This window comes from Triticum aestivum, chromosome 5B, assembly GCF_018294505.1.
Source record: "Triticum aestivum cultivar Chinese Spring chromosome 5B, IWGSC CS RefSeq v2.1, whole genome shotgun sequence".
Taxonomy (NCBI): domain Eukaryota; kingdom Viridiplantae; phylum Streptophyta; class Magnoliopsida; order Poales; family Poaceae; genus Triticum; species Triticum aestivum.
Window position 1 is genome coordinate 84394391 of NC_057807.1, and position 10741 is coordinate 84405131.

Here is a 10741-nt window from a genome sequence, read left to right on the forward strand (position 1 = left end):
AAGACGATTCTACATTCTCACTACCATTACAACCGTTCCCTAACAATGGATAATGTCCTATACTACTTACTCTCCCGCTCAATCACGGAGACGAGTTTTCCACGGTTTCCACCCCTCCCTCCATACCGCAGCAGCACGAGTTTTTTCCATCCCTTTCAGAACGTGCTCTTCGCACCACAAAGCCGCCCCAAGACGCGCGAGCAATGAGCATCGAGCTTAAACATATCGCAAACGTCAAAAATAATATAACGGGATTAATATATATCGCGCACGTGCGATATGTTTGTCACAAGGCGCAAAAAATAATTAAAAAGGGAATGCAACACGAGGACTTCCCAGGAGGTCACCCATCCTAGTACTACTCTCGCCCAAGCATGCTAAACTTCGGAGTTCTGACGGGATCCGGTGCTTTACTGCTGGTATGATCGCATCCGACATGTTTCCCCGTCTTCCTGCCTTATGCTTGCCACTCCCAGGTCCGCTCCAAAGACGATTCTACATTCTCACTACCATTACAACCGTTCCCTAACAATGGATAATGTCCTATACTACTTATTCTCCCGCTCAATCACGGAGACGAGTTTTCCACGGTTTCCACCCCTCCCTCCATACCGCAGCAGCACGAGTTTTTTCCATCCCTTTCAGAACGTGTTCTTCGCACCACAAAGCCGCCCCAAGATGCGCGAGCAATGAGCATCGAGCTTAAACATATCGCAAACGTCAAAAATAATATAACGGGATTAATATATATCGCGCACGTGCGATATGTTTGTCACAAGGCGCAAAAAATAATTAAAAAGGGAATGCAACACGAGGACTTCCCAGGAGGTCACCCATCCTAGTACTACTCTCGCCCACTTAACTTCGGAGTTCTGATGGGATCCGGTGCTTTAGTGCTGGTATGATCGCATCCAACATGTTTCCCCGTCTTCGTCCCTTATGCTTGCGACTCCCAGGTCCGCTCCAAAGACGATTCTACATTCTCACTACCATTACAACCGTTCCCTAACAATGGATAACGTCCTATACTACTTACTCTCCCGCTCAATCATGGAGACGGGTTTTCCACGGTTTGCACCCCTCCCTCCATACCGCAGCAGCACGAGTTTTTTCCATCCCTTTCAGAACGTGCTCTTCGCGCCACAAAGCCGCCCCAAGACGCGCGAGCAATGAGCATCGAGCTTAAACATATCGCAAACGTCAAAAATAATATAACGGGATTAATATATATCGCGCACGTGCGATATGTTTGTCACAAGGCGCAAAAAATAATTAAAAAGGGAATGCAACACGAGGACTTCCCAGGAGGGAACCCATCCTAGTACTACTCTCGCCCAAGCACGGTTTAACTTCGGAGTTCTGATGGTATCCGGTGCTTTAGTGCTGGTATGATCGCATCCAACATGTTTCCCCGTCTTCGTCCCTTATGCTTGCGACTCCCAGGTCCGCTCCAAAGACGATTCTACATTCTCACTACCATTACAACCGTTCCCTAACAATGGATAATGTCCTATACTACTTACTCTCCCGCTCAATCACGGAGACGAGTTTTCCACCGTTTCCACCCCTCCCTCCATACCGCAGCAGCATGAGTTTTTTCCATCCCTTTCAGAACGTGCTCTTCGCACCACAAAGCCGCCCCAAGACGCGCGAGCAATGAGCATCGAGTTTAAACATATCGCAAACGTCAAAAATAATATAACGGGATTAATATATATCGCGCACGTGTGATATGTTTGTCACAAGGCGCAAAAAATAATTAAAAAAGGAATGCAACACGAGGACTTCCCAGGAGGTCACCCATCCTAGTACTACTCTCGCCCAAGCACGCTTAACTTCGGAGTTCTGATGGGATCCGGTGCTTTAGTGCTGGTATGATCGCATCCGACATGTTTCCCCGTCTTCGTCCCTTATGCTTGCCACTCCCAGGTCCGCTCCAAAGACGATTCTACATTCTCACTACCATTACAACCGTTCCCTAACAATGGATAATGTCCTATACTACTTACTCTCCCGCTCAATCACGGAGACGAGTTTTCCACGGTTTCCACCCCTCCCTCCATACCGCAGCAGCACGGATTTTTTCCATCTCTTTCAGAACGCGCTCTTCGCGCCACAAAGCCGCCCCAAGACGCGCGAGCAATGAGCATCGAGTTTAAACATATCGCAAACGTCAAAAATAATATAACGGGATTAATATATATCGCGCACGTGCGATATGCAAGGCGCAAAAAATAATTAAAAAGGGAATGCAACACAAGGACTTCCCAGGAGGTCACCCATCCTAGTACTACTCTCGCCCAAGCACGCTTAACTTCGTAGTTCTAATGGGATCCGGTGCTTTAGTGCTGGTATGATCACATCCGACATGTTTCCCCGTCTTCGTCCCTTATGCTTGCCACTCCCAGGTCCACTCCAAATACGATTCTACATTCTCACTACCATTACAACCGTTCCCTAACAATGGATAATGTCCTATACTACTTACTCTCCCGCTCAATCACGGAGACGAGTTTTCCACGGTTTCCACCCCTCCCTCCATACCGCAGCAGCACGAGTTTTTTCCACCCCTTTCGAATGCGTTCTTCGCGCCACAAAGCCGCCCCAAGACGCGCGAGCAATGAGCATCGAGCTTAAACATATCGCAAACGTCAAAAATAATATAATGGGATTAATATATATCGCGCACGTGCGATATGTTTGTCACAAGGCGCAAAAAATAATTAAAAAGGGAATGCAACACGAGGACTTCCCAGGAGGTCACCCATCCTAGTACTACTCTTGCCCAAGCACGCTTAACTTCGGAGTTCTGATGGGATCTGGTGCTTTACTGCTGGTATGATCGCATCCGACATGTTTCCCCGTCTTCGTCCCTTATGCTTGCCACTCCCAGTTCCGCTCCAAAGACGATTCTACATTCTCACTACCATTACAACCGTTCCCTAACAATGGATAATGTCCTATACTACTTACCCTCCCGCTCAATCACGGAGACGAATTTTCCACGGTTTCCACCCCTCCCTCCATACCGCAGCAACACAAGTTTTTTCCACCTCTTTCAGAACGCGCTCTTCGCGCCACAAAGCCGCCCCAAGACGCGCGAGCAATGAGCATCGAGCTTAAACATATCGCAAACGTCAAAAATAATATAACGGCTTGCCACTCCCAGGTCCGCACCAAAGATGATTCTACATTCTCACTACCATTACAACCGTTCCCTAACAATGGATAATGTCCTATACTACTTACTCTCCCGCTCAATCACGGAGACGAGTTTTCCACGGTTTCCACCCCTCCCTCCATACCGCAGCAGCACGAGTTTTTTTCATCCCTTTCAGAACGTGCTCTTCGCACCACAAAGTCGCCCCAAGACGCGCGAGCAATGAGCATCGAGCTTAAACATATCGCAAACGTCAAAAATAATATAACGGGATTAATATATATCGCGCACGTGCGATATGTTTGTCACAAGGCGCAAAAAATAATTAAAAAGGGAATGCAACACGAGGACTTCCCAGGAGGTCACCCATCCTAGTACTACTCTCGCCCAAGCACGCTAAACTTCGGAGTTCTGATGGGATCCGATGCTTTACTGCTGGTATGATCGCATCCGACATGTTTCCCCGTCTTCGTGCCTTATGCTTGCCACTCCCAGGTCCGCTCCAAAGACGATTCTACATTCTCACTACCATTACAATCGTTCCCTAACAATGGATAATGTCCTATACTACTTACTCTCCCGCTCAATCACGGAGACGAGTTTTCCACGGTTTCCACCCCTCCCTCCATACCGCAGCAGCACGAGTTTTTTCCATCCCTTTCAGAACGTGTTCTTCGCACCACAAAGCCGCCCCAAGACGCGCGAGCAATGAGCATCGAACTTAAACATATCTCAAACGTCAAAAATAATATAACGGGATTAATATATATCGCGCACGTGCGATATGTTTGTCACAAGGCGCAAAAAATAATTTAAAAGGGAATGCAACACGAGGACTTCCCAGGAGGTCACCCATCCTAGTACGACTCTCGCCCACTTAACTTCGGAGTTCTGATGGGATCCGGTGCTTTAGTGCTGGTATGATCGCATCCAACATGTTTCCCCGTCTTCGTCCCTTATGCTTGCGACTCCCAGGTCCGCTCCAAAGACGATTCTACATTCTCACTACCATTACAACCGTTCCCTAACAATGGATAATGTCCTATACTACTTACTCTCCCGCTCAATCACGGAGACGAGTTTTCCACGGTTTCCACCCCTCCCTCCATACCGCAGCAGCACGAGTTTTTTCCATCCCTTCCAGAACGTGCTCTTCGCACCACAAAGCCGCCCCAAGACGCGCGAGCAATGAGCATCGAGCTTAAACATATCGCAAACGTCAAAAATAATATAACGGGATTAATATATATCGTGCACGTGCGATATGTTTGTCACAAGGCACAAAAAATAATTAAAAAGGGAATACAACACGAGGACCTCCCAGGAGGTCACCCATCCTAGTACTACTCTCGTCCAAGCACGCTTAACTTTGGAGTTCTGATGGGATCCGGTGCTTTAGTGCTGGTATGATCGCATCCGACATGTTTCCCCGTCTTCGTCCGTTATGCTTGCGACTCCCAGGTCCGCTCCAAAGACGATTCTACATTCTCACTACCATTACAACCGTTCCCTAACAATGGATAATGTCCTATACTACTTACTCTCCCGCTCAATCACGGAGACGAGTTTTCCACGGTTTGCACCCCTCCCTCCATACCGCAGCAGCACGAGTTTTTTCCATCCCTTTCAGAACGTGCTCTTCGCGCCACAAAGCCGCCCCAAGACGCACGAGCAATGAGCATCGAGCTTAAACATATCGCAAACGTCAAAAATAATATAATGGGATTAATATATATCGCGCACGTGTGATATGTTTGTCACAAGGCGCAAAAAATAATTATAAAGGGAATGCAACACGAGGACTTCCCAGGAGGTCACCCATCCTAGTACTACTCTCGTCCAAGCATGCTTAACTTCGGAGTTCTGATGGGATCCGGTGCTTTAGTGCTGGTATGATCGCATCCAACATGTTTCCCCGTCTTCGTCCCTTATGTTTGCCACTCCCAGGTCCGCTCCAAGACGATTCTACATTCTCACTACCATTACAACCGTTCCCTAACAATGGATAATGTCCTATACTACTTACTCTCCCGCTCAATCATGGATACGAGTTTTCCAAGGTTTCCACCCCTCCCTCCATACCGCAGCAGCACGAGTTTTTTCCATCCCTTTCAGAATGTGCTCTTCGCACCACAAAGCCGCCCCAAGACGCGCGAGCAATGAGCATCGAGCTTAAACATATCACAAACGTCAAAAATAATATAACGGGATTAATATATATCGCGCACGTGCGATATGTTTGTCACAAGGCGCAAAAAATAATTAAAAAGGGAATGCAACACGAGGACTTCCCAGGAGGGAACCCATCCTAGTACTACTCTCGCCCAAGCACGCTTAACTTCGGAGTTCTGATGGGATCCGGTGCTTTAGTTCTAGTATGATCGCATCTGACATCTTTCCCCGTCTTCGTCCATTATGCTTGCCACTCCCAGGTCCGCTCCAAAGACGATTCTACATTCTCACTACCATTACAACCATTCCCTAACAATGGATAATGTCCTATACTACTTACTCTCCCGCTCAATCACGGAGACGAGTTTTCCACGGTTTCCACCCCTCCCTCCATACCGCAGCAACACGAGTTTTTTCCACCCCTTTCAGAACGCGCTCTTCGCGCCACAAAACCGCCCCAAGACGCGCGAACAATGAGCATCGAGCTTAAACATATCGCAAACGTCAAAAATAATATAACGGGATTAATATATATCGTGCACGTGCGATATGTTTGTCACAAGGCGCAAAAAATAATTAAAAAGGGAATGCAACACGAGGACTTCCCAGAAGGTCACCCATCCTAGTACTACTCTCGGCCAAGCACGCTTAACTTCGGAGTTCTGATGGGATCCGGTGCTTTAGTGCTGGTATGATCGCATCCAACATGTTTCCCCGTCTTCGTCCCTTATGCTTGCGACTCCCAGGTCCGCTCCAAAGACGATTCTACATTCTCACTACCATTACAACCGTTCCCTAACAATGGATAATGTACTATACTACTTACTCTCCCGCTCAATCACGGAGACGAGTTTTCCACGGTTTCCACCCCTCCCTCCATACCGCAGCAGCACGAGTTTTTTCCATCCCTTTCAGAACATGCTCTTCGCACCACAAAGCCGCCCCAAGACGCGCGAGCAATGAGCATCGAGCTTAAACATATCGCAAACGTCAAAAATAATATAATAGGATTAATATATATCGCGCATGTGCGATATGTTTGTCACAAGGCGCAAAAAATAATTAAAAAGGGAATGCAACACGAGGACTTCCCAGGAGGTCACCCATCCTAGTACTACTCTCGCCCAAGCACGCTTTACTTCGGAGTTCTGATGGGATCCGGTGCTTTAGTGCTGGTATGATCGCATCCGACATGTTTCCCCGTCCTCGTGCCTTATGCTTGCCACTCCCAGGTCCGCTCCAAAGACGATTCTACATTCTCACTACCATTACAACCGTTCCCTAACAATGGATAATGTCCTATACTACTTACTCTCCCGCTCAATCACGGAGACGAGTTTTCCACGGTTTCCACCCCTCCCTCCATACCGCAGCAGCACGAGTTTTTTCCATCCCTTCCAGAACGTGCTCTTCGCACCACAAAGCCGCCCCAAGACGCGCGAGCAATGAGCATCGAGTTAAACATATCGCAAACGTCAAAAATAATATAACGGGATTAATATATATCGTGCACGTGCGATATGTTTGTCACAAGGCGCAAAAAATAATTAAAAAGGGAATACAACACGAGGACTTCCCAGGAGGTCACCCATCATAGTACTACTCTCGCCCAAGCACGCTTAACTTCGGAGTTCTGATGGGATCCGGTGCTTTAGTGCTGGTATGATCGCATCCAACATGTTTCCCCGTCTTCGTCCCTTATGCTTGCGACTCCCAGGTCCGCTCCAAAGACGATTCTACATTCTCACTACCATTACAACCGTTCCCTAACAATGGATAATGTCCTATACTACTTACTCTCCCGCTCAATCATGGAGACGAGTTTTCCACGGTTTGCACCCCTCCCTCCATACCGCAGCAGCACGAGTTTTTTCCATCCCTTTCAGAACGTGCTCTTCGCGCCACAAAGCCGCCCCAAGACGCGCGAGCAATGAGCATCGAGCTTAAACATATCACAAACGTCAAAAATAATATAACGGGATTAATATATATCGCGCACGTGCGATATGTTCGTCACAAGGCGCAAAAAATAATTAAAAAGGGAATGCAACACGAGGACTTCCCAGGAGGGAACCCATCCTAGTACTACTCTCGCCCAAGCACGCTTAACTTCGGAGTTCTGATGGGATCCGGTGCTTTAGTGCTGGTATGATCGCATCCGACATGTTTCCCCGTCTTCGTCCCTTATGCTTGCCACTCCCAGGTCCGCTCCAAAGACGATTCTACATTCTCACTACCATTACAACCGTTCCCTAACAATGGATAATGTCCTATACTACTTACTCTCCCGCTCAATCACGGAGACGAGTTTTCCACGGTTTCCACCCCTCCCTCCATACCGCAGCAACACGAGTTTTTTCCATCCCTTTCAGAACATGCTCTTCGCACCACAAAGCCGCCCCAAGACGCGCGAGCAATGAGCATCGAGCTTAAACATATAGCAAACGTCAAAAATAATATAATAGGATTAATATATATCGCGCACGTGCGATATGTTTGTCACAAGGCGCAAAAAATAATTAAAAAGGGAATGCAACACGAGGACTTCCCAGGAGGTCACCCATCCTAGTACTACTCTCGCCCAAGCACGCTTTACTTCGGAGTTCTGATGGGATCCGGTGCTTTAGTGCTGGTATGATCGCATCCGACATGTTTCCCCGTCCTCGTGCCTTATGCTTGCCACTCCCAGGTCCGCACCAAAGACGATTCTACATTCTCACTACCATTACAACCGTTCCCTAACAATGGATAATGTCCTATACTACTTACTCTCCCGCTCAATCACGGAGACGAGTTTTCCACGGTTTCCACCCCTCCCTCCATACCGCAGCAACACGAGTTTTTTCCACCCCTTTCAGAACGCGCTCTTCGCGCCACAAAGCCGCCCCAAGACGCGCGAGCAATGAGCATCGACCTTAAACATATCGCAAACGTCCAAAAGAATCTAACGGGATTAATATATATCGCGCACGTGCGATATGTTTGTCACAAGGCGCAAAAAATAATTAAAAAGGGAATGCAACACGAGGACTTCCCAGGAGGGAACCCATCCTAGTACTACTCTCGCCCAAGCACGCTTAACTTCGGAGTTCTGATGGGATCCAGTGCTTTAGTGCTTGTATGATCGCATCCGATGTGTTTCCCCGTCTTCGTCCTTTATGCTTGCCACTCCCAGGTCCGCTCCAAAGACGATTCTAAATTCTCACTACCATTACAACCGTTCCCTAAAAATGGATAATGTCCTATACTACTTACTCTCCCGCTCAATCACGGAGACGAGTTTTCCACGGTTTCCACCCCTCCCTCCATACCGCAGCAACACGAGTTTTTTCCACCCCTTTCAGAACGCGCTCTTCGCGCCACAAAGCCGCCCCAAGACGCGCGAGCAATGAGCATCGAGCTTAAACATATCGCAAACGTCAAACATAATATAACAGGATTAATATATATCGCGCACGTGCGACATGTTTCTCACAAGGCGCAAAAAATAATTATAAAAGGAATGCAACACGAGGACTTCCCAGGAGGTCACCCATCCTAGTACTACTCTCGCCCAAGCACGCTTAACTTCGGAGTTCTGATGGGATCCGGTGCTTTAGTGCTGGTATGATCGCATCCGACATGTTTCCCCGTCTTCGTCCCTTATGCTTGCCACTCCCAGGTCCGCTCCAAAGACAATTCTACATTCTCACTACCATTACAACCGTTCCCTAACAATGGATAATGTCCTATACTACTTACTCTCCCGCTCAATCACGGAGACGAGTTTTCCACGGTTTCCACCCCTCCCTCCATACCGCAGCAACACGAGTTTTTTCCACCCCTTTCAGAACGCGCTCTTCGCGCCACAAAGCCGCCCCAAGACGCGCGAGCAATGAGCATCGAGCTTAAACATATCGCAAATGTCAAACATAATATAACGGGATTAATATATATCGCGCACGTGCGACATGTTTGTCACTAGGCGCAAAAAATAATTATAAAAGGAATGCAACACGAGGACTTCCCAGGAGGTCACCCATCCTAGTACTACTCTCGCCCAAGCACGCTTAACTTCGGAGTTCTGATGGGATCCGGTGCTTTAGTGCTGGTATGATCGCATCCGACATGTTTCCCCGTCTTCGTCCCTTATGCTTGCCACTCCCAGGTCCGCTCCAAAGACGATTCTACATTCTCACTACCATTACAACCGTTCCCTAACAATGGATAATGTCCTATACTACTTACTCTCCCGCTGAATCACGGAGACGAGTTTTCCACGGTTTCCACCCCTCCCTCCATACCGCAGCCACACGAGTTTTTTCCACCCCTTTCAGAACGCGCTCTTCGCGCCACAAAGCCGCCCCAAGACGCGCGAGCAATGAGCATCGAGCTTAAACATATCGCAAACGTCAAACATAATATAACGGGATTAATATATATCGCGCACGTGCGACATGTTTGTCACAAGGCGCAAAAAATAATTATAAAAGGAATGCAACACGAGGACTTCCCAGGAGGTCACCCATCCTAGTACTACTCTCGCCCAAGCACGCTTAACTTCGGAGTTCTGATGGGATCCGGTGCTTTAGTGCTGGTATGATCGCATCCAACATGTTTCCCCGTCTTCGTCCCTTATGCTTGCCACTCCCAGGTCCGCTCCAAAGACGATTCTACATTCTCACTACCATTACAACCGTTCCCTAACAATGGATAATGTCCTATACTACTTACTCTCCCGCTCAATCACGGAGACGAGTTTTCCACGGTTTCCACCCCTCCCTCCATACCGCAGCAACACGAGTTTTTTCCACCCCTTTCAGAACACGCTCTTCGCGCCACAAAGCCGCCCCAAGACGCGCGAGCAATGAGCATCGAGCTTAAACATATCGCAAACGTCAAAAATAATATAACGGGATTAATATATATCGCGCGCGTGCGATATGTTTGTCACAAGGCGCAAAAAATAATTAAAAGGGAATGCAACACGAGGACTTCCCAGGAGGTCACCCATCCTAGTACTACTCTCGCCCAAGCACGCTTAACTTCGGAGTTCTGATGGGATCTGGTGCTTTACTGCTGGTATCATCGCATCCGACATGTTTCCCCGTCTTCGTCCCTTATGCTTGCCACTCCCAGGTCCGCTCCAAAGACGATTCTACATTCTCACTACCATTACAACCGTTCCCTAACAATGGATAATGTCCTATACTACTTACTCTCCCGCTCAATCACGGAGACGAATTTTCCACGGTTTCCACCCCTCCCTCCATACCGCAGCAACACGAGTTTTTTCCACCTCTTTCAGAACGCGCTCTTCGCGCCACAAAGCCGCCCCAAGACGCGCGAGCAATGAGCATCGAGCTTAAACATATCGCAAACGTAAAAAATAATATAGCGGCTTGCCACTCCCAGGTCCGCACCAAAGAC

General features: G+C 48.1%; 19 non-coding genes and 2 pseudogenes across 19 annotated transcripts; all 21 read right to left on the reverse strand.

Annotated features, from left to right (window-relative positions):
* Positions 1 to 314: 314 nt before the first annotated feature.
* LOC123118599 (5S ribosomal RNA) lies at positions 315 to 433 on the reverse strand. The gene has a single exon (XR_006458149.1). It is a non-coding gene; the product is annotated as a 5S ribosomal RNA (ribosomal RNA).
* A 367-nt stretch (positions 434 to 800) lies between these two features.
* Positions 801 to 913, reverse strand: LOC123118763 (uncharacterized; annotated as a pseudogene).
* A 367-nt stretch (positions 914 to 1280) lies between these two features.
* LOC123118747 (5S ribosomal RNA) lies at positions 1281 to 1400 on the reverse strand. Its single transcript, XR_006458288.1, has one exon. It is a non-coding gene; the product is annotated as a 5S ribosomal RNA (ribosomal RNA).
* Positions 1401 to 1767: 367 nt separating this feature from the next.
* LOC123118150 (5S ribosomal RNA) lies at positions 1768 to 1886 on the reverse strand. The gene has a single exon (XR_006457754.1). It is a non-coding gene; the product is annotated as a 5S ribosomal RNA (ribosomal RNA).
* Positions 1887 to 2246: 360 nt separating this feature from the next.
* On the reverse strand, positions 2247 to 2365 carry LOC123118595 (5S ribosomal RNA). The gene has a single exon (XR_006458145.1). It is a non-coding gene; the product is annotated as a 5S ribosomal RNA (ribosomal RNA).
* A 366-nt stretch (positions 2366 to 2731) lies between these two features.
* Positions 2732 to 2850, reverse strand: LOC123118613 (5S ribosomal RNA). Its single transcript, XR_006458162.1, has one exon. It is a non-coding gene; the product is annotated as a 5S ribosomal RNA (ribosomal RNA).
* A 643-nt stretch (positions 2851 to 3493) lies between these two features.
* LOC123118654 (5S ribosomal RNA) lies at positions 3494 to 3612 on the reverse strand. The gene has a single exon (XR_006458200.1). It is a non-coding gene; the product is annotated as a 5S ribosomal RNA (ribosomal RNA).
* A 367-nt stretch (positions 3613 to 3979) lies between these two features.
* Positions 3980 to 4092, reverse strand: LOC123118776 (uncharacterized; annotated as a pseudogene).
* Positions 4093 to 4459: 367 nt separating this feature from the next.
* LOC123118581 (5S ribosomal RNA) lies at positions 4460 to 4578 on the reverse strand. Its single transcript, XR_006458130.1, has one exon. It is a non-coding gene; the product is annotated as a 5S ribosomal RNA (ribosomal RNA).
* Positions 4579 to 4945: 367 nt separating this feature from the next.
* Positions 4946 to 5064, reverse strand: LOC123118462 (5S ribosomal RNA). Its single transcript, XR_006458004.1, has one exon. It is a non-coding gene; the product is annotated as a 5S ribosomal RNA (ribosomal RNA).
* Positions 5065 to 5430: 366 nt separating this feature from the next.
* LOC123118681 (5S ribosomal RNA) lies at positions 5431 to 5549 on the reverse strand. The gene has a single exon (XR_006458226.1). It is a non-coding gene; the product is annotated as a 5S ribosomal RNA (ribosomal RNA).
* A 367-nt stretch (positions 5550 to 5916) lies between these two features.
* LOC123118456 (5S ribosomal RNA) lies at positions 5917 to 6035 on the reverse strand. The gene has a single exon (XR_006457997.1). It is a non-coding gene; the product is annotated as a 5S ribosomal RNA (ribosomal RNA).
* A 367-nt stretch (positions 6036 to 6402) lies between these two features.
* On the reverse strand, positions 6403 to 6521 carry LOC123118156 (5S ribosomal RNA). Its single transcript, XR_006457759.1, has one exon. It is a non-coding gene; the product is annotated as a 5S ribosomal RNA (ribosomal RNA).
* Positions 6522 to 6887: 366 nt separating this feature from the next.
* On the reverse strand, positions 6888 to 7006 carry LOC123118394 (5S ribosomal RNA). The gene has a single exon (XR_006457937.1). It is a non-coding gene; the product is annotated as a 5S ribosomal RNA (ribosomal RNA).
* A 367-nt stretch (positions 7007 to 7373) lies between these two features.
* On the reverse strand, positions 7374 to 7492 carry LOC123118425 (5S ribosomal RNA). Its single transcript, XR_006457968.1, has one exon. It is a non-coding gene; the product is annotated as a 5S ribosomal RNA (ribosomal RNA).
* A 367-nt stretch (positions 7493 to 7859) lies between these two features.
* On the reverse strand, positions 7860 to 7978 carry LOC123118167 (5S ribosomal RNA). Its single transcript, XR_006457760.1, has one exon. It is a non-coding gene; the product is annotated as a 5S ribosomal RNA (ribosomal RNA).
* Positions 7979 to 8345: 367 nt separating this feature from the next.
* LOC123118658 (5S ribosomal RNA) lies at positions 8346 to 8464 on the reverse strand. Its single transcript, XR_006458203.1, has one exon. It is a non-coding gene; the product is annotated as a 5S ribosomal RNA (ribosomal RNA).
* A 367-nt stretch (positions 8465 to 8831) lies between these two features.
* Positions 8832 to 8950, reverse strand: LOC123118267 (5S ribosomal RNA). The gene has a single exon (XR_006457818.1). It is a non-coding gene; the product is annotated as a 5S ribosomal RNA (ribosomal RNA).
* Positions 8951 to 9317: 367 nt separating this feature from the next.
* Positions 9318 to 9436, reverse strand: LOC123118353 (5S ribosomal RNA). The gene has a single exon (XR_006457896.1). It is a non-coding gene; the product is annotated as a 5S ribosomal RNA (ribosomal RNA).
* A 367-nt stretch (positions 9437 to 9803) lies between these two features.
* LOC123118364 (5S ribosomal RNA) lies at positions 9804 to 9922 on the reverse strand. Its single transcript, XR_006457907.1, has one exon. It is a non-coding gene; the product is annotated as a 5S ribosomal RNA (ribosomal RNA).
* Positions 9923 to 10288: 366 nt separating this feature from the next.
* On the reverse strand, positions 10289 to 10407 carry LOC123118569 (5S ribosomal RNA). Its single transcript, XR_006458119.1, has one exon. It is a non-coding gene; the product is annotated as a 5S ribosomal RNA (ribosomal RNA).
* Positions 10408 to 10741: the final 334 nt, after the last annotated feature.